The sequence below is a fragment of the Arvicola amphibius genome, unplaced genomic scaffold (assembly GCF_903992535.2).
Source record: "Arvicola amphibius unplaced genomic scaffold, mArvAmp1.2, whole genome shotgun sequence".
In the NCBI taxonomy this organism is placed as follows: Eukaryota; Metazoa; Chordata; class Mammalia; order Rodentia; family Cricetidae; genus Arvicola; species Arvicola amphibius.
Genome location: NW_024582311.1, coordinates 2,222 through 25,212, shown reverse-complemented (window position 1 = coordinate 25,212; position 22,991 = coordinate 2,222). Strand labels below are relative to the sequence as shown.

At 38.2% G+C, this 22,991-nt stretch overlaps 1 long non-coding RNA gene across 1 annotated transcript; it reads right to left on the bottom strand.

Moving 5' to 3' along the window:
- Positions 1 to 5,664: 5,664 nt before the first annotated feature.
- On the bottom strand, positions 5,665 to 14,109 carry LOC119805765. The gene is made up of 3 exons (XR_005284000.1): positions 14,049 to 14,109; positions 12,050 to 12,135; positions 5,665 to 5,785 (listed from the first exon to the last, which is right to left on the bottom strand). It is a non-coding gene; the product is annotated as an uncharacterized LOC119805765 (long non-coding RNA).
- Between the last annotated feature and the right edge of the window lie 8,882 nt (positions 14,110 to 22,991).

Here is a 22,991-nt window from a genome sequence, read left to right as displayed (position 1 = left end):
AAAATTACTTTGCACAACAAAAAGCAGAAACCATTTAACACCCAAATCCCTTAAATGATTGTTTATAAATGTTTGTTTACATTTAAAGGGGGAATATAAGATAGAGGTGAATATTTTGCATTGGTATCAATCTCAGTTTATTGATACAAATTTAAGGTCAATTTTGTTATATGTATATTTCTGCTCTTGATTAAGGTATTGTGTTTGTGCAGCTCATTTAAGAATGTAATGTATAATTAAGAAATACAGGTTAATGGATAATCACCAATAATAGTCAAGCTTGTAGTCATGTTAAGTTTTCTAGATGTACAAAGATAAATTTCAAATTGAAATTGAAGAAAAAGTTAAAAGAACAAGAATGTTACACTATTTGTAGAAATATCACTAATGGTAATAACAACTTGCTTTGTTCTTGTTTTGTTTCTGAAACCAGGTCACACTAAATAACTCTGATTAGTATGGTGATGGGGATTCCAAAAAAAGCAAATCTTCAAAGACTTTCAAAGACTAACAGAATATGGCATTTAAAGTATTTTAAGAACTTAGGACTTTTCGTGACAATGAAACATATCTGCTCCGGGCAGCATCAATCTAGTTCAAGGAGAAGATGGGCATCTAAAAGGCTCCTTATGGGGTTTGTTAGCATTTGGGCAAGAAACAGCTCTTGCCTGGACTGCTTGATGATATGCTATATAAACTGGACATGAGGACCCACAGAAATATGACTGCTGAACTTGCCTAATGGTAGGACAGTCCTTCAGGGTTCCTGCTTCATGAAAGAGTCTGCTAGGCATTCTGCAGGACAAAGAAGAAAGTGGCTGACAAACTGCCAATATAGGCAGAAATGTCTTTGAAATTTCGTGCTTCATGAAAAAGTCTACCAGATACTAGGGGCCTGTAGGCTGAAGATGGATGCCTAGAAGAATGTTACAGAAGAACTTTGGGTGACTGTCCAGACAATGAAATGTTTCTGTCAATTCTAGAGTTTTGGAAGTTGCTTACAATGAACTTCCTGTTTACTTAGGTAATAAAAGATAAAGTAGGTATAAATATTGTAACTGTAATCCTTGCTTGATACCTGTTTTGTTACATGTAATTTTACTATGTTATAGTTAAAACCTTCCTTTTTATTTAGACAAAAAGGGGGAGGTGATGTGGGATTCCATTCTGTATATGTGTTGCTTTTATTGGTTAATGAATAAAGAAGCTCCTTTGACTGTGATAGGGCAGAAGAGAGCTAGGCAGAAAAGCTAAACTGAATGCTGAGAGAAAGGAGGCAGATTCAGAGAGACACTATGTAGCCACAGAGGTGACAGACACTGAAACCTTGCCCATAGGCCATGGTAGGCCACAACCTAGCACTGATGCACAAATTAAGAGAAATTGGTTGATTTAAGATGTAAGAGCTAGCTAGAAATATACACAAGCTAACAGCCCAAGCAATGATTTAATTAATAGTTTCTGTGTGACTATTTCAGATTTGGGTGGCCAAGAATGAACAAGCAGTATCCACCTACATCCTGGAACTTGCTACGTAGACCAGGCTAGCCCTCAACTCAAAGTTCCATTGGTCTCTGTCTCCAAGTGCTGGGATTAAAAAGAATAACTTTTGAATGAACTTGACAAATGATGTTTGTTTTTCCTACTACCATTTTTAAATTTTTACTTTATTCATTATTATTGTGATGGAGGAGTGTCTATGTGTTACTTTCATTATTAATAAAGAAAACTGCCTTGGCCCTTTAAGAGACAGAAAATGAGGTAGGCGGAATAGACAGAACAGAATTGTGGGAACAAGGAAGCAGAGTTGGGGAGACGCTTCAGGCAGTTGCCATAGTGAGTCTCCATGCTTCTCCTCTCCGAGATGGATGCAGGTTAAGATCTCTCCTGGTAAGCCACACCTTGTGGTGCTATACAGATTACTAAATATGGGTTAAAGGAAGATGTGAGAATTAGCCAATAAGAGGCTGAAACTATGGGCCAGGCAGTGTTTTAAAAGAATACAGTTTCCGTGTAATTATTTTGGGTAAAGCTAGCCGGGTGGCGGGACACAGCCTGCCGTTTCTTTCAACAGATTGGTGCTCCAACGTGGTGACTAAATCCACGTAAAAACCTGAAAAAGCTTTAAATAAAGGAGAGAGAGAGTTTAACACAGCTTTTTGCTGTTTGCCTGGACGTGCCGTAGAGAGATTTCCTGTTTCGGCAATAGCGGCAGAGAAAAAGCTGAGTCACTTTAAAACATGGCTTCCTGGTGCTGTGCTGCCAGTGCAAACTCTGGCTATAAAGCATTTCAGTGGCTTTTATGGACTGGATGTTTGTGTGCCCGCTTGGGATCGGAAAGAAAGTACTCTGAGACCATGCCGATGGCTCACTGCTCCCTGCCTGAACCTGGGCAGATGGCGGAATCAGGCTTAGGCAAGCAGGAGAACATGGCGGATTTCTGCCGCCATAGAGAGATGTTTCCAGTCTGCACAGTGCTCTGCGCATCTGATTTGGCTGTAACTTGGATGAAAAGAGTTTCTGTGCTGCATGCTCAGTCTCGGAATTAAACTGCTGAGTGCGGCTCCAATGTGGACTGCTGTGTGCCTGTAACTGTGTGCGGCTCAGGGGCACCAAATGACTGAGGCAGGAGCGGCTTTGGCTATGCTCCGCCATGCTGAACTGTACTGATCTCAGGCAGGATCTATCGTAATTACCATGATAACAGCGCAGTTAAGGTTTAGACTTGGCTGGAAACAGGCGGTACCGTATTACCTCTACGTGGCGCAACTTAAGTTTTTAAGAAGTGCTTAACCTTTTAAGAAGTGTTCCTGGATAGTAAAAAAATTACAGATTAACAATAGGAAAGATTCAGACATAAAAGGCCTTTAAATGGCTCACAATGTTGGATAAATATACGTAGGCTTGAGAGAGAGAAAAAATAAATATATAGAAAATAAAGTTAATGCCTTAAAAAAGGTTAAAGTCTTTAAAGAGACAAAATAAAGTAAGTGATAGACTAAAAATAAGCCACGTAAAAATGGAAAATTCACAGAGAGTCTGGATGATGTATTTTATTGTGTTTTCTTTGAAATTTTTGACTATAAAGGAGCTAAGTACAGAGAGACATTTCATTATATGGGCTGCCAGGCTAGACCAGAATGGACATCTTAATGGTATGACTTCAGAATTTGGATCTAAGAACATGATGCTTTGGAAAAGAGTTTCTTCTTTTGTTTTCACAGAGGACGAGACTCTGTGGATTGCTTCTATCCCAATATGGTATGATAGACCACGCCCTCCTGAAAGGTTGCTGTAAACATCTTCAAAAAATTACTTCACTCAACTGCCAACTGAGAGTAACCTAACACACAGGTTACACCATGAAAGACCTAAATAACAGCACCCCCATTCAGCAGGAAGCAGTTTGGAGAGAAAGAACTGCGCCCATTTTCCCAAATATTGTTTATAAATGTTCTTTTACATTTAAAGGGGGATAGGATATAGATATGATATAGAGATAAATAATTTACAATGGTATGGATTTTAAGGTCAATTTGTTATATGTATATGTATTTCTGATCTTGATTAAGCTATTTTGATTGTATAGTTCATTTTAAAAACTGTTATGTATAATTAGGAAATATAGGTTAATGGATAATCATCGATAATAGTCAAGCTTGTAGTCATGTTAGTTAGATTTTCTAGATATATAGAGATATACTTTAGTTAAATAGGCATTCTTCATATCTTTCAATAGTCAAACTTGTAGTCATGTTAGTTAGATTTTCTAGATGTACGTAGATATATTTCAGATAGGCATTCTTCATATCTTTCAAAGACTACAGAATATGGCATTTAATGTTTTAATAATTTAGGGTTTTTCATAATAATGAGACACGTCTGCTCCTGGCAGCACCAATCTACTTCAAGAGGAAGATGGGCATCGAAGAGGCTACTTATGGAGTTTGTTAGCCATTTGGGCAAGAAACTGCTCTTGCCTGGACTGTTGCATAAACTGCACACAAAGAACCTGCAGAGAGAGGACTGCTGAACTTGCCTAAAGGTGAGATGGTCTTTTGGGGTTCCTGATTCGTGAAAGAGTCTGCGAGACGTTCTGCAGGACATAGCAGAAAGTGACTGAACTGTCTTTGGAATTTCCTGCTTCATGGAAATGTCTGCTGGATACTTATGGGCCTGTAGGCTGAAGATGGATGCCCCAATGGTACAGAGGAACTTTGGGTGACTGTCCAGGCAACGAATTGTCTCTGTCATTTCTAGAGGTTGACAGCTGCATATTTCTTGTTTACTTAGGTAGTATTATATCCTTCTGGAGTCTTTGATGAGTTGAAGAATAAATAGATAGTTATAGCTTTCCTTAGTTATGATAAAAGATAAAATAGATCTAAATATTGTAACTGTAATTCTTGCTTGATAACTGTTTGTTACATGTAATTTTACTATGTTAAAGCCTTTCTTTTTTGTTTAAACAGAAAAAGGGGAAATGATGGAGGAGTGTCTATGTGTTACTTTCATTATTAATAAAGAAAACTGCCTTGGCCCTTTAAGAGACAAAAAATTAGGTAGGCGGAATAGACAGAACAGAATGCTGGGTAGCAGGAGTGGGGAGATGCTTCAGTCGCCATAGTGAGTCTCCATGCTTCTCCTCTCCGAGATGGATGCAGGTTAAGATCTCTCCTGGTAAGCCACACCTCGTGGTGCTACACAGATTACTAAATATGGGTTAAAGGAAGAAATGAGAATTAGGCAATAAGAGGCTGAAACTATGGGCCAGGCAGTGTTTTAAAAGAATACAGTTTCCATGTAATTATTTTGGGTAAAGCTAGCCGGGTGGCGGGACACAGCCTGCCGTTTCCTTCAACATTATTGTGTATGTGAAAATGAATAGGCACAGCACTGGTTTTCTTCTTCTGTCATGGGTTCTGTACCATAGCTAATATTACTTTTGTGGAGTTTGTACTCTTAAGTCTCATCAGGGCAGAAGAGATGGTTTAATGGATAAAAGTGCTTGCCACAGTACTGGCAAACAGTTATAATTTCTAGAAGCCACTGGAAATGTAAAATGTGATGGCAAGCTCAAAGTGAAAGTCACAACATTTAGGTCTTTAATAGTCCATAAAAAAATTTACAAACTCTAACACATGGGTTCACTGGAATATACAGTTTAATAAAAAAATTAAAAAACCGATTTAGCATATGGTCCACCAAAACATTTTGAAAACACAGACCTTTTCTTGGATCTTTGGTAAAATCATCAAACTTTAAAGGTAGAAAGAAAATGCATGGACTAAGTATCAAAAAACTAACATTAGAAGAAAGTAAATTTAGACTGAAATAGTGACATGGGAAGTTGACAGTTTTAGAAGAAATGAGGAGACTATTTTAAAGGCTGACCAAAACAACCTCACCTATCAATAAAAGAGACAGCTCAGCTGTTTCCTGCTCTTTCAGGTTCACTTCCCAACACCCACAGATGGCTCACAACTTCCTGAAACTCTAGTTCCAGGAGATCCAATACCCTCTTCTGGTCTCCAATCACAGCATGTACATGACACATATACAGTTATACAGGCATATACTCATATAAAATAATAAATAATTTTTTTGAAAATGTGTTTCTCATACAGGGATAAAAAAAAGTCAGGCACTTTGGCATTACCTGGATCTGTGCCCTATTTCCAGCTGCAATATTAGATACTGTCCAACAGGTTTCCTTTTTGGTAGATCCCTTGGGGCTACTCAGTAAGTGCAGTAAACTCTGAAATGCTGAGCAATTCAAAATTACCTAAAAGAAGGAACAGGTTTTTCAGTTTTACTTATAGCATAGTTCCAGGTTTTGTTTGCTGAGGCAAGGTCTTATGTAGCACAGGTTGTCCTCAATGCATATTGGAAGATGAGCTTGAAATCCTGGATCTTCCTATGTCCACCTCCCAAGGGGCAATAAGTAAATATTTAATTCAACAAACTTTGTCTTGAAAAACAAACACAGAGAAACCCTGTCTCAAAAAGCAAAAAAAAAAAAAAAAAAAAAAAAACTACAAACAAAAAACCCCAAACAAACTTATTTTACTACAATATAGGAGAAAAAAACTCCAGAATTCTAAAAATTAACTTTACATACATAGTGCTTTTAAATTGTATTTATTCATGGGGAGCATGTATGTGTGTGGGCTTGAGTGTACTGCAGTACACACGGAGGTAAGAGAAAAATTGTAGGAGTAGGTTCTCTCCTTTCGTCATGTGTCCCAGGAATCATACTCAGTGGCAAGTGCCTTTATCAATTTAGTCAAAGTACCAGTCCATTAAAATAATATTTAGTGATAGTCTGAAATACATTAAAGACTATGAAACTGGTTTCACTGTGTACATTCACAAACACTGTGATGTGTGATAGTACACACCCATACTTAAGAACTTGGGAGCCAAACAAGGGATGATCTTGAATTTTGAGCACAGCTTGATCATTACAGTCATACTTTGCTCTCGAAACAAAACCTATAATATACATCTTCAATAATGTTAGTATTTTAAAAACTATAACATGGGCTGGAGAGATGGCTCAGTGGTCAAGAGCACTTGTTGCTCTTATAGAGGACCCAAATTCAAATCCCAGTACCCGCATGGTGGTTCACATACATCCTCTACTCAAGTTCGAAGAGATATGATGCCTTCTGCTCATCACAGGAACCCACCTTACATGTTACACTTATACACATGCACACAAAACAATCATACATAAAATAAGATGAATAAATCTTTAAAAAAAATTTACAAATAGAGGACAAGTATGGTGGAATACACATTGATTCCCAGCACTTGGAAGGTAGAGCAAGTGGATCTCTTCTGAATTCAAAGCCAGCTTGATCTACACTGAGAATTACAGGCTAGCCTGGACAACATTCAAAAGAGGGAAACTCTGCTGTAGGCCTCTGGTACTAACTAACAACATTCTAAACCTTTGGGGCTTGTTTCCTAGGGCTTCAAGAGGATTTGACCACTGGGAGTTTTTTTTATCTTGCATTCAATAAACCAGTATATAATTAAGTGCTCTGCAAGATACAAAGAATTAAAAACCAAAACAAACCTAAGCAGAAAACCAACTACCAAACAGCTTTCAAAGGTAGACAAATCTGATTAAATCAGAAACTAAACAGTTAAAATCATTTTAATGGTATGGAGAGTTCAAGAATCTATCACTGTACAGTTGAATAGACTCTATCCCAGAAACAGTATTTATAAAGAAACATAAATACAAGTATATTTATAAAGTTAAGTATTTATATAAAAATAAACAGAAAATGAAAATTAATCCCTTTCTCCTCTAATTATTGGTGGTTTTACTAATATACAAGTAAAATAACCCAAATAGACAAAGTATATTTCTTAAAGAAAAAAACATTCAGTGCTAACCCTCACAACCAGCTAAGAGTAAAAACAACAAAAACCACGCCCATAAAAAAGCCAGAAAAAAAAACACATTTCAAGGTAATCTGGAGACATTTAAAACCGTTCCAGACATACAAACTCAAAAATCCTACAATTAATATATACCATACCATATTTTTGCAAAAAAATATTTGCAACATGGACTGGCAAGATGGCTCAAAGGGTAAGGATGCTTGGCCAGGCCTGATGATCTGAGTTCAGTCTGCAAAATCCATGTAATAGAAGAAAACAGAGACTCTCATTAAGTTGTCCTTTGACTATCATGTGTGCCCATACACATATATAGATATCACACCAACATGTGCACATAAAGATGCACAAAAAAGGGGCTGGAGAGATGACTTGCAGCTAAGAGTACATACTACTCTTCCAAAAGATCCAGGTTCAATTCCCCACACACACCTGGCAGTTCACAACCCTCTATAACTCGTTTTCCTAGGGATCCAACACCCTCCCTCACACACACACACACACACACACACACACATATATATGCAGGCAAAACATCAATGAACATGAAATAAAAGTAAATTTAAAAACACAAAATAGGTATAAAAAACTAGAATAAGAGTTTATCTTAGTTATGTAAATTAAAAAGAAAAGTAAAAAGCTTATTCACAAGAAATAAATGAAAACCAAAACAAAGCCATGTATTGCCTATTAAATGTAGCAACTTAAACAACAAAACTTATGGTTAAAATTGTCTTTTATTTAAAAAAAGAAAAGAATGTCAGAGATTTACTTCCCCCAGTTCTGGAGACTGGGAAGTCCATAGTCAAATCACCAATACCTCATGTAAGGGAACTTCTTCTACAACCTCATGTAGCAGAAAGCTGAAAAGCCTTCTGTCATATGACAGAAAAGAGAGTAAATGTAAGTTCTAAAATTAATTTTGTCACAAATATTGTTTTTATTTTATAGTTTTATTTAAAATCCTTGCAAATAAACACCACACCAAAATTAACCAGTTCTAATGTCTTTATAGTGAACCTCAATATAGTTAGAACAGCCATTCTGAAGCTGTGGAGCTTCCTGGTGGATTTTACACTTTCACTACTGAATATACTATTTGCTCATCCACCACCAGAACCTATGACAAAATTAGAACTCAAAAAACAATTAGCTTTGTATCTTCTTTCATAACCTGTGTCTAGAAAGTTAGATAACCTAGAAAAGGAATTTCTAAATGTATATCATTAACCAAAATTAAGCCCTGAAGCTATAAATGGCAGACTCATTATGAGCAATCAGACTGAAACTGTCATTAAAATCTCTCTTCAGACAAAAGCCTAGGACTGGAAAAATTCACCACTGATTCCCATCAAAGCTTCAAGAAATACCTTATATCAGTTCTTTATTTGTTCCATAAATATTACCAATGGAACATGACCAAATTCATTCTATCAAGCCAGTAATACTATCTTCACACCAAAGGAGGAAAAGGCACTACAAAAACAAAACCCTATAGACCAATTTTCCTGATGAATATAATGCGAAAATTCGTAACAAAATACTTGTAAACCAAATTCAAGGGTGCGTTAATAAGATTATACATTACAATCAAGTGGGCTTTATCCCAGAAACATGAGGTTGATTAACATATATAAATGAATAAATTTAATATACCATAAAAGTAAATTCAAGGACAGAAATCACAAATATTTTAACTGACTTTGAAAAAGCATTTGACAAAGTTCAAAACCCCTTTGTGATAAAAGTTTTTAAAACTTCAGATGGCACATACCTCAAAATAAAGGCTATATACAATAAATCTATAGCCAACATTATATTAAATGGAGACAAACAGAGAGAATGTTCTCAAAAATGAAAAAAGAGACAAGTATGAAAACCTCCTCTCTCTTATTTCATAATAGTGCCCAAAACTTTAGTTAAAACAAGAGAAAGACTTAAAAGGGGTAAATACAGGAAAGTAAAAAATCATATCCCATTTGTAGACATGATTCTGATTTGGTTTTGTTCTTTTGTCTTAATTTTGTTGTTTTGAGACAGGGTCTTACTGTGTAGCTCTAACAGGCATTCATTTATACCAACATTCTATTCTCAGAGGAATCATGAAAAATGTTCCATTCAAAATAACCCCCCCCCCAAAATTAAGTATCTAGGAATGGATTTAGGCAAAGAAGTGAAAGACCTCTACAAGGAAAACTTTAAGGTAATAAAAAAGGAAATTTCAGAAGATACTGGACAATAGAAACATATGCCATGCTACTAGACTGACAGAATGTGGTGAAAATGGTTATACTACTAAAATTAACTTATAGAATTAATGTAATATCTAACAAATTTTCCAGTTTATGTTTCACAGCTTCAGAAAAACACACACACAAGAATTCATATGAAACCAAAAAAAGACCACAGGTAACCAAAGCAATCCTAAGGAGCAAGAACTTTGCTGGAAGCATTACAGCATCAGACCTCAGATTGCACTATCTATCTACAGTAATAAAAGCAGCCAGGTACACAACAACCATACAACACCTCTATTTTACTCCTGCACATATACCCAAAGCACTCCATACCCTATCATAGAGATTTTTGAAGTCCCAAGTCTATCGCTGTTTTATTCATTATAGTAAAAATTTGAATAAACCTAGTTGCCCATTAGTACATGAATGGATAATGATATGAATATTATTCAGTACTCAAGAAAAATAAAATTTGCAGGATTGGATGGGCTTAGAACATGTAATATTAAGAAAGGTCATACAATTTCAAAAAGAAAAAACCCCACCTGTTCTGATATGTGGAATCCAGCCAATAATTTATGTATCTGTGTAAACAAATGTGCATGTGGGTACAATATAACATGGAGAAAAGAGAACAAGAAAGGCTAAATATTGGGGATGAAGAAGGACTGAATGAAAGTAATGAACCAACTTTCATATTTCATACAATCTGACACAAATAACTCTAAGTATCTACCCAGAAGCAATTACTAAGCTTCTAAGAGAATGTTACATGTGCACTAGAAGAACAATACACACAGCTGTACAGAAGCATAGAAAACAGCAAAAATTAAACGTTTTTGGAAGTATGTATGAGGGGTGGATTGTTAATACTGACAACTCCAGCTAATGGGGTAAAATACTGGCTATGAAAAAGCCATACTTAACTCTGAACTTGGTGATGAGTGACTAGTGAGCCAATGACAGAAAAGGTTTTGGGGGGGCTGCCCCAACCTAAGACAGGAAATGTGTTTTGACCTGGACGCTTTCCCATGATGGGTACGGGGTATTGCCTGACGTCCAATACCACCTAAGACAGGCCTAGTCATATAATTTATATAAAAGGGGGATCTGTAAGGCCCAGGTCTGCCCTTGCTCCTGGGATTCATCTTGAGGACAGTTTCTGGTCAGCCAGCTAAAACATTCTGTTTGTTCCTGTGCTCCCTCTGCCCTACCTGGTGATTAGCTGTAGGGCATTTTTTTACTACATCTTTGTTATGGTAATTTCCCACCTCCTGGGGGAATCCTTATACAGCAGCTAGGTATATAAGGATTTCCCCAAGGCTTATCTCCTTTCGAATGACCCAGGCCTCTTCAGTGTTCTTTCAATCTCTAGGCCCTTGCCTGCCTCATGTACAGTACAGTGGCACACAAACTGTACAGAGGGCGTAACACAGAATCGGATGTTACAAACCCCAGCACTCAGGAAGGTAAAGCAGTCAAATTTTCTGAGTTTGAGACCAGCCTTATCTACAGAATAAATTCCAGGGCTACACACACACACACACACACATACACACACACACACACACACACACACACACACACACACACACAAAAAAAAAAAAAAAAAAAAAAAAAAAAAAAAAAAAACCCGGTCTCAAAACTCAAAAACACCAAAAAAGAAAAAAGAAAAAAACCAATCAAACAAAGAATAAGATATGCCTTAAATCTGGATCACACTTTTTGGTAGTCACCAACATATATAAAGAATATTTGTTGTGTTTGGTGGTCGCACAATAATGGTGGGATAGACCTCCAAAATGTATTAAACCAGAAGCAAGCTTTATTCCAGAAAAAAAAAAAACTACCAAGCGCACACAAAGCTTGTTTCCTGTAGCTGTGACCACAGCCAGAGATTGGCTTCTGAAACTGTGGCCCTGGGTTCTGGTTTGGAGCTTCTTCATATGGTAAAATCTAGCACCAGGTGTGTGTCAAAGGGCTTTTACAACCTTGAGATCAGGCTTAAAATCACATTACATTGTTAGTTTTACAACTTTTTTTCTAGAGCATTAGAATATTAACTTGGGGTGTTTGTGAAAGTTAGTGGTTGGCACAGCCACTTTTCACTGCACCTGAAAGAATGTAAGGCAGAGAGTAGAGTTACATAAGGGGACAGTTAACCCTTAGAAGAGTACAAGCAGAGGGTCCCGTAGAGGCAATAGCTAGAAGCTAACCTTTTTTGCCAGTACCTGCCTAGCTGGAAAGCTGGGAGGCAGGAAATGATTGTTAAAAGTTTACACAGTGTACACAGTGTACACAGTGGCTGCCAGGATGTCTCCTCTTAAGGCAGAAAGTGTTTATTAAAAGTTAACAGTGGGGCTGGAGAGATGGCTCGGGGTTAAGAGCACTGGTACCTCTTCCAGAGGTCCTGAGTTCAATTTCCAGCAACCACAAGATGATTCACAGTCATCTCTGATAAGATCTGGTGCCTTCTTCTTGCCTGCAGGTAGAACATTGTAAATTTAATAAATAAATAAATCTTTTAAAAAGGTTAATAGTGGCTGCCAGCTCTCTCTCTCTCTCTCTCTCTCTCTCTCTCTCTCTCTCTCTCCCTCTCTCCCAAAAAGAATAAAAACACCACAGGCACACAAAGCTTGTCACCTGTAGCTGTGACCACAGCCAGAGATCGGCTTCTGAAACTGTGGCCCAAAATGTGTTTGGGCTTACAACTTTATATTTCTGTATTTCTGGGCTGAACTCTTAATTTCTATATTTTATTCCTGTACTTTTTATTATTGAATAAGGAAGCTCTCTCTTTGCCTGCTTGCCCTAGCTCTGGCTACCAAGTTCATTTCTTTACCAGCATTAGAGTCTACTTCCTTGAAATTTTGTTATATACTGAAGACCAGCTGAGCTATCCAGCCTCATGAACTTAACAACTATTTCTATTGTTTGGCAGACATTTTTGGATTACCTGGACCACAGCTTATAAGACATTCTAATAAATCCACTTTCTATATACATGGAGAGATTCATTCTAACACTCCTATTCATGTAGACAACCTTGAGTAATGCTGCTGTGGGTTTTTTTTTTCACCTTCCCATTGAGGAAGATGTGATGGCATTAGTGCTCATAAACACTTTTCCCATCTCATTATTCTCTAAGATTTCAACTTTTCCTGAAGATGACTCTTTATTTATATCCAATTGACAACAGTTTGTTCTGAATTTCATGAATGAAACTCCAAAGTGTAGTGAGGAGCTGCGGGCGGCTTCCCGCTGCCCTGCTCTCGGCCACGGGCTAGCTTAAAACCCGAAATAACAACACACAAATTGTATTCTTTTAAACACTGCCTGGTTCATTAGTTTCAGCCTCTTACTCACATCTTGATTAACCCATATCTAATAATCTTTGTAACACCACAAGTGGTGTCTTACGGGGAAGATTCAGCATGTCTGACCTGGCGGCTGGCTTCATCGCATCTGTCTCCCTGAGGAGAGGCATGGCGGTCTGCTCAGAGAGGCGAGGCGGGGGCAATTGTCTGAGCCATCTACCTCACTTCCTTTTTCCTGTTCTGTCTACTCCACCTATCTAAATTTTGCCCTATCAAAAAGCCAAGGCAGTTTGTTTATTAGCCAATGAGAATCCTCCATCACCAAAGGAATAAAACCATCATGCAGCTTCCTGGTGTGAGAAAGACTTATTATCTGTTTTTAATCTGTGATCTAGTTCTTGCTTTTCTTTTCTGGTTATCTGAAGCCCCTGTGACATCCAAGTAAAAATTACCTTCAGTTCACCTGACCTCTGTATGATGTCACATAACAAATATCTCCTTTTGTATCTTTAAATCTCCCATTAGCTGTTAATATTCTGGGCATCCTTCCACCTGTGGGACAGGGACATAGTATATTGCAGTACCCTGTACAGCTAGCTAGCCACATTGTGTCAAGGAGAAGAACGGGAAGTGCCTGTGGAGAGCAGGAAGATTGCAGGGTCTACTATTGGAGCCAGGGGCACGTGCTATGGAAATGCACCTCTGCTGATCTAGAAAAGGTCTTTGGGATGAAAGGCAGGGCCAGGAACCACTGAGCTGTGTCTTTGATTTTCATTTTTAAAATTTTTATTTAATTAGTTAATTAATTTATTGTTTTTCAAGACAGGATTTCTCTTTCTTTCTTTCCTTTTTTATTTATTTTTAGTTTTTCGAGGCAGGGTTTCTCTGTACCTTTGGAGCCTGTCCTGGAACTAGCTCTTGTAGATCTATCTATCTATCTATCTATCTATCTATCTATCTATCTATCTATCTATCTATCTATTGTCTTTCTAGACAGGGTTTCTCTGTAGCTTTGGAGCCTTTCCTGTAACTAGCTCTTTTAGAACAGGCTGGAGAGAAATCAAAGAGATTCGCCTACCTCTGCTTCCCAAGGGCTGGGATTAAAAGCCTGCGCAGCGACCATCACCACCCGGCTGAGCTGTGTCTTTAAGCACAGTATAACTCTATGGGAAGTGCTCTTGTCACTCAGGCCTCACTAGCCAATCAGACCCTCCAGGTGGCCTGCCAGTCAGAAGTTGGGCAGGATCTTTCCGGCTGTGGCCACTTTCAAGCTTGACTTTGAAGAGAAGTCGGCATCAGTGGTTTTCTATGTTCTGCTGTGAGTGCAGGGAGCATGCGCAAACTGGAAAATCACAATGTGGTGAGATTGGGGCTATCCTCAATTGGGGCTATTCTCAGACCAGGAGAAGCAGCTAGATGAGCCATGGGAGACAGTGTTGTGCACCTTCCTCTGGCCGGGTGGGAGCCGGTGACCAAATGCAGAATTCATCATGTTTCTGCCTAGTCCTGCTGGTCCTGCATGCCCCAGCAGGGTCTGTGTGATCCTGTGTGATTCTGTATGATCTTTGAAATTCTTGAGCTGGCTGGCAGCCTCTGAGTAACTTCATTGTCCCTACTGTGCCTGTTCAGAACTTTGGGAGTGGGACTGTACTTTGAAATACCATTGTTGTTGACTTCACTGTGAAATGTGGGCTCCCTTAGTGCTTGTATTGTCGCTGTGTAACACAGATTTGCCAAGGTCAGAGAGCTCTGTTCCCTCTAGTATCTTCCAGAAGTTCTGCGCTTTGAACATTTAATATTTAGGTTTAGGATCCATCTGGAGTTAATTCTGTGGAGCTTGTAAACAGTATTTCCTGTGTAGAGTAGCACTCCACTGCTAAACTGTGGAAGAGTAGAACTGGGAAACATTAAGTCACACAGTGGAATTTAGGTAAGGGAGAGCTGCATCCCAAATACCCCAAAGGCAATGGCATTCTAACCTGTTAGAGATTAGTATGATAAGATGTAAAAGTTTGTTCCCCAGGATTAACCAGGACATTCCCATCACAAAGGAGACAAGCCTGATTTACAACCAGCACAAATGCCCATCCCTCCATTAAAAAACTGGCTTCTAAATGCTGCTCAAGGGGCCATTACAGGGTCACAACTAACACTAAGTCCTCTTGTGCCATAGGGGTATATTAATTCTAGAATTAATTTCCAGTCTTTTTGAAAAGTGATTTTGAGTCAATGTCTTCTAGTTTGATTGTGATATGCTTGAACCCTGTCTGTAGCCCCATAAAGCATTGCCTTTGTTCTCCTCTTGACCAAACACTCTAAACCTTGGATTACATGTCTGTAGCACCACACACTTTAAAATTGTGTTTGCGTCACTTAGTGGACTGTCCATTGCAGAATAGGGAAAGGATTTGTGTGTGGAGCCTGGCTTCTCCCTTGAGACCAGAAGAGGAGGAACATTGTTCTGTGTTCACTGCAGGGGGAAACAGACTAGATAATGGCTAGGTCACAGACTGCACTGCAGGGGTCTCCATTACAAAGGACTGATGGGACATGGTGAGTGATTTTCTTTGTAATTTCCCTGCATGTATTAATTGCTTCCGTGTGAATGAAGACAGAATTGGTGGGTGTACAATTTAGGGAGGATATCCTGAACTACTAATTAGAGAACTCCCCTATGCAGACATGTACAATCTTAGTTGACATAGTTAAGTCAGCTGAAAGGTTTGAGAAACAGGCAATTGACTGTAACACTGTCATATTACAGCACTCAGTAGCTAATATTTTACATGGAACAAAGTCATACATTCTCTTATTAATGGCATTCTCTCTATCAGGGAAGGGCCTACTCCATTTCAAATTTAGGATAGATAAGTGTTCTACTATTTTTTATCATTTTAAAGCATCAATTATTGGTATCATTTTAACATTCATTTTATTTAGATGCATTACTGCTATATTTTTCAATGTTTCCTGGTTTAAGAATTTCATTCCATTTTTTCTTAAGTGCTGTTTATTTATTTATATCAGTTTAGAGCAGGGTTTCTTAACCTTGGTGGTCACAGCTTCCTTTGGGGGATCAAATGACCCTATCACAGGTCTGGTCTAAGACCATCAGAAAGCACAGATATTTTATATTATAATTCATAACAGTAGCAAAAATATAGTTATGAAGTAGCAGTGAAAATAATTTTATAGTTGGGCATTCAACACATCAGAAGGAACTGTTTTAAAGGATCATAACATTAGGAAGATTGAGAACAACTGGTTTATATCAATGTCTCCTGTAGCTCAGGCTTCCCTCACACTATGTGCTTTGAACACCTAATCCTGTCTCTGCTACCCAGTGCTGGAAAGACAGTCCTGCAACTTCAACCAGGATGGACCTTAACTGGTCTGTGGTTAGGAGAAATAGATCAGCGAATGAGTATCCTCTAGCTTCTCTAGATTTTATTGTGAATTTACAAGTGAAGTAGGACTGGTGTAAAAATTTAGTTCACTAACCAACTGAAAAGCAAGCATAGTCACAATGGAAAAAGGGATGGGCAAGAAAGAGAGTGAAAGATTTCCTGCTGGGACAGTAGTTTTCATTAGCAATGAGCAGTGACACACTACAGACCATGCATTCAAGAAACTTATAATTAAACCAAATTACTGTAGTTACAGTAGTTCAAGCAAATTAGGAAGAACTGGATAAAAGGGTGTGGTCCTGCCTAACATGACTGTATCTCCTAAGAGAAATGATGTGAGTTGTACTTGGTGTGCTCTAATACAGATTCCCTAGTCTCTGGAGCACATGACCATGAAGCTTGTTTCTACTTTTTAACTGTATTATTTTGATATTGTAATTACATTATTTTCACTATCTCTCTCTTGTTTCCAACTGTTCTCAAGGACCCTTTATTGTGTTCTAATCCATGGCCTCTTTTTGTTTAACAATTACTGCTTGAATATGACCTGTGTTTGGTCACAAGACCTCCCAGCTATGAAGTAAAGGGTTGACTACACTGGACATTGAGTGTGTAATAGAATATGTACACATAGGACCATGTGCCTTGGAGGAGGAACAGGAATTGCTCTGGGAAATGGAAGATTTTACTAAACTAAATTAGGGTCCTGTCGCCGGGCGGTGGTGGCGCATGCCTTTAATCCCAGCACTCGGGAGGCAGAGGCAGGCGGATCTCTGAGTTCGAGGCCAGCCTGGTCTACAAGAGCTAGTTCCAGGACAGTCTCTAGAAACTACAGGGAAACCTTGTCTCGAAAAACCAAAAAAAAAAAAAAAAAAAAAAAAAAAAATTAGGGTCCTGTCTCACCATAGTGTGGAAGGGCAAACCTGGAGGGCTTTTGCTCTCTGAGACATTTGATCTCTGTTCACCCAGTAGGGTAACTGCTAATGTCTTAAAGCCCAGCTGGGTGGTCCTAGCTAATGAAGTACTCTACTTGGCAATCAGTAGCACCATAGGAGGTAGCTTACAGGTTCTTTCCAGGATTCTCTTGTTCTGCTGAATGGATCTGTAAGGAGGACCACAAAGCCATGCCATGGTAAATGTAGGGGCCACTGACCCCATACCAGGAAGAGCGGATTTGCTGAGCTATGAGCTGCTTGGAAAGGAATGGACTATGATCCAGATAGGTTCTGTTAGTTTGTGTGGTGACCCAGGTAGTGGCCCTTGGCCTCTGAGCTTTGTTGAGTGTGGATTCCCTGGGGGAGGGGAGGCTCTACCATACTGGTGTGGGAGATTATGAGCTTATAATATTGTTGCCTGATGGTATGTAATTGAAAATTGCTTTAAACACCCAATCCTGCCTCTGCTGCTCAGTGCTGGGTAGATAGTCCTGAAACTCCTTCAGAACAGGGCCTTGACTTGTCTGTGAGAAGGAAAAATAGACCAGCTAGTAAATGACCTCCAATATCTCTGCCTTTTGGTGCTTGCTTATAAATGAAGAGGGATCTGTGCAAGAATTGAGTACATAGGTCAAGCTTGAAGCTGGTAGATTCACAGTGCAGAAAGGAAGAGACAGGACAGTGGTTGAGAACTTTCCTACTTCAACAGTAGTTGAGATTAACAATGTTTAGCTATTTACTAATTACCTAATTGTAGCGGCAGTCGGAGGAATTTGGGAATAACCAAAAATAGTCCTTTTAGAATAAATCAGTTTTAATAAAGGGAGAAAATGGAATAAACTTACAGGGCCAAGGTTCCAGGGAAGAGCCATGAACCAAGAGGAAAAAGAAAAGGCCGGCCTACCAAACCCGGTTCCTTTAAAGGTATCCTCCGCCCCTGGGGCGGCCATGCCCCTCATACAAGGGAGTGGTCAGCTGCCCCAACGTCTCCCCCTTTTGTCTAAATAAGACAGATACAAAAACCAAATATAGCTATATACAATGGGAACAGGTCATATAAAATTACAAGAAGCAAACAATATAAGGCGAGGAACATATAACAGAAATTTTACTAAACATTCTACTTCAGGAAGTCTAAATAATGTAGAAGGTAGCTACAATTATCTAATCTTCAACTCCATCAAAGATCTGAGAAGGGAAGTAATATTACTAAAGCAACCAGGAAGTACAAATGAGGAACTTCCAAAATGTGCAACAGATGACCGAGACAACTGACTACCTGGGCAATCACACAAAGTCTCATTAGCAATGCTGAGACAACCAACTTTGGCTAAGGCCTAACGCAACCTGACATACCATTTTTCAACGGCAAGGGACCTTTAGTAGAACTATCCTATTCTGTCTTGGCAAGATAAGACAATTCTGTTTTATCCACTTATGGATATTTTGTATCTCTGTCAGTAGTCGAGGTATGGGCTTTTCTTTGCCCAAAGGTCAGTTCTGCCAAGAAGACAAACTCCCAGTGGAGTGCCTTTGGTGCTCAACGTTCTCTCGGGAGTAGAGCATTGTTGCCAGGAGTGATTGTGTCTCATAAGTACAAAACTCTAGGTTAGATTAAAGGCCATTTTCTACAGCTCTTCGAAGAGGTCGAAGATTATACTATCTATACTAAATATAATCTTTATGTGTCTAAAAAACCTGATTATCCTAAATATAAATATGACAAACATATAATTCTCAACACTTATCTAACTTTAAGACTAATAGAATAGACAACTGTGCAATAAATGAAGACAACGATTTCCAAATGTAAACAGGGTCATTACATAAATAATATCCGAGGTAGAAATGTACATTGCAATATGGTAAACAATGTCATTACATAAACAATATCAGAGGTAGAGATGTACATTGCAATATGGTAAACAATGTCATTACATAAATAATATCAGAGGTAGAAATGTACATTGCAATATAGTAAACAATGTCATTACATAAATAATATCAGAGGTAGAGATGTACATTGCAATATGGTAAACAATGTCATTACATAAATAATATCAGAGGTAGAGATATACATTGCAATATGGTAAACAATGTCATTACATAAATAATATCAGAGGTAGAAATGTACATTGCAATATGGTATATATCTCAATATAACAATTGTTTCAAACAGGGGTAGGATCATACTCTCATACAATGTTCAATATATCAATATACAAGAGTCAACACCAATACAGTTTTCAAAAAAGAATAATTCACAAATATCAATTATTCATTCAGATCAGTTAATCCCTCCCTTTTTTCTTTTTTTTAGGATATATATATATGTATATGTGTGTGTGTATATATATATAGTATATATATATATACTATATATATGTAGTATATATATACTATATATATATAGTATATATATATATATACTATATATATACTATGTACTATATATATACTATATATATAGTATATATATAGTATATAGTATATATATACTATATATACTATATATATACTATATATATATAGTATATACTATATATATATAGTATATATATATATATACATAGTTTATACCCCTGAGTCCATATAATACCTCCCTCAACCCCTCAACCCTATACCAGCCACCAATTAGTGTCTCTAAACCTGAGGGTAAACTTTGTTGGGAGAGGGGGCGTCGTCATCTCAGATTGCTTCTAGCTGACATAGGGGCGACTTTTCTTCTCAGGGGGTCCTGTGAAAGCAAATGATGGTAAAATACCCAGAGTAACATTTGGTCTAGGAAGAATGTGCCTAGCCTCTGAATATTTTGAGGAGATCCGGACAGAATGTTGTCAAAAATGCACACTATTCAAAAATCTTTTGTGCAATTGGTACCAAAAAACAGGCCAAATATTAGCGCTACAAAAACATGACGTCATAATAACCAGTTGCAGTTGATGTTGTGGGGCCCTGTCTTCATCCTGGAATGTTGGGGCAGCTGGCCCAATCCCTGCGTTCAGGGGCGTGGCTGCTCCAGCGGGGTAGCATTCCCCTTAAATAGGATTGGGGAGCCGGAAGGCGGCCCATTCTTTTGCGCTGCCCCGTGCTCACCTTCGGCTCCGCTGGACCCTTGGTTCTGTAAGTTCCCTTATCTCCCCTTGTATTAAAATTGAGTAATTATAAAAGGACTATTTTTGGTTATTTCCAATCTTCGCCGCTTCACTGGAAACCACAAAGATTACTGAAGAAAAAAATTATTGTTTGTTACGGGAAAGATAAGCATTATCTACAGAGACATATACAGACATATACATGTATATATTCAATGAAAAGTGCGCTAAAGACTGACACAGATATGAGGGAAGGCAAAGAAGGCAAATATATTAGTATCATTATTAACATTATTATTATTATTATTCTGTCCCCTAACATGACTCCTGATTTGAGATAGAAAGTCTGAGAAATCTTTTATAAACAGGCTTGGAATTGGAGAGGGACTGGACCAGAGTCCAACTCCAAAAAACCAGCTCTAAATATTTATAAAGAAATGCATATTGACGCACATTCAAAAAATTGTTTTTCATACTCACAGAGCTTATCCAATGTTAATGCTGATCCTTGGTGGGTTGCAACTGGTTTCCATCCATCAGTATTCAAGATATCCAGGGTCCCTCAGATCCTTTGAAGGTAAGTGTTTTCCTGTGGAGATAAGAAAAGAACCCTGCCCCCAAACTATAGTTCTCTTACCATCAGTACGATCACCATCCTTGTGTATGAATTGTTATTTTTCTTTTCCAAGGGGCTTCTCCTCTTCAAACCAAACCTTTATTAACTTTGATGGTATCCACAATTTTTCTTCTCCTGTGGAGACAAGCAAAACCCCTTCCCCAACGCAGCACATCCCCTGGCTTCCACTGTGAGGTCAGCACATCCTTGAAATAAACTGGTTGATTTAATTCAGCAGACTTTTCCATTATCCAATGTCTTTCAGCAGCCGTTGTCCCCTTCTCATTAGCGTTGAGAAAATTCAAGGTTAATGAAGCATTATGTAATCTATTTCTGGGAGTATTTTCCACCCCCTTTTGTTTGTTTAACATATCCTTTATAGTTCTATTTGACCTTTCAATGACTGCTTGACTTGTAGGATTGTAGGGTATACCTGTAACATGCTTAATATTGTAATAAGCAAAAAAACAATTTCATTTTCCTAGAGACCTAAGCTGGACCATTATCCGTCTTTATTTGTGCAGGTATACCTATGATGGCCATAACTTCTAACAAATGAATGATTACTGAATCGGCCTTTTCCGAGCTTAAAGCAGTTGCCCATTGGAAACCTGAATAAGTGTCAATGGTATGGTGTACATATTTCAATTTGCCAAATTCTGTGAAGTGGAACACATCTATCTGCCAGATTTCATTCCTTTGAGTGCCCTTTGGATTAGCCCCTGCAGGCAGTGGTGTTTGGTTATAGAAAGAGCAAGTAGGGCATTTCTTTATAATCTCCTTAGCTTGTTGCCATGTAACAGAAAACTCTTTCTTCAAGCCTTTGCTATTGACATGATGCTTTTCATGAAATTCAGATGCCTGCAGCACACTACCAATCAATAATTGATCAATATCTGCATTGCCTTGTGCTAAAAGACCTGGCAGACCCATATGGGATCGGATGTGTGTTATATACATAGGGCATAACTTGTTCCTGATCATGTCTTGTACCTGGATAAACAATGAGGTTAGTTCAGTATCATCAGGTATGAATTCAGCAGTTTCAATATGTAAGATAACTCTTTCTGCATATTGTGAGTCAGTAACAATATTAAGAGGTTCCTTAAAATCCCTTAGCACCATAAGAATGGCAAATAATTTTGTCTTTTGGACAGAATCATAAGGACTTTGTTCCACCTTACTCAAGTCTTCTGATTTGTAGCCTGCCTTCCCTGATTTATTGGCATCAGTATAAAACGTGGGCTCCAGTTATTGGAGCATCACAGACGATTTGAGGAAGAATCCAAGAAGTTCTCTTTATAAAGTTAAGCCTCTTGCTTTTTGGAGAGTTGTTATTAATTTCTCCTAAAAAGTTAGCACAAGCTCTTTGCCATGGTTCATTATCTTCCCATAATTTTCTTATCTCATCAGCAGTGAAAGGCACTATGATTTCGGCTGGGTCCATGCCTGCTAGCTGACGAAGTCTCAATTTGCCTTTTATAATTAATTCAGAAACCTTCTCCACATAAGTTTTTATTTTCTTACTTGGTTTATGCGCTAGAAAGATCCACTCTAAGATAATATCATCTCTTTGCATTAAAATTCCTGTAGGAGAAATTTTTGAAGGCAATATGACGAGAATACAACTGAGTTCTGGATTCACCCTATCCACATGTGCTTCCTGTAACTTTTCTTCAACCATTGTCAGTTCTTTTTTCACTTTAGCTGTTAATTCTCTGGGACTGTTTAAGTCTCTTTCACCATCTAAGGTTTTATTTAAGTGAGTTATCATAGCAGGTGTTATCCCAACAGCCAGTCGAAGGCTGGAAATGTCTCCCAACAACCTTTGAAAGTCATTAAGAGTCCATAGTCGATCTCTCCTAATTTGTGCCTTTTGTGTCTTGATTTTTTTGCAAACCTATTCTATAACCTAGATAATCAACAGAATCTCCTGTCTGAATTTTTTCAGGAGCAATCTGTAATCCC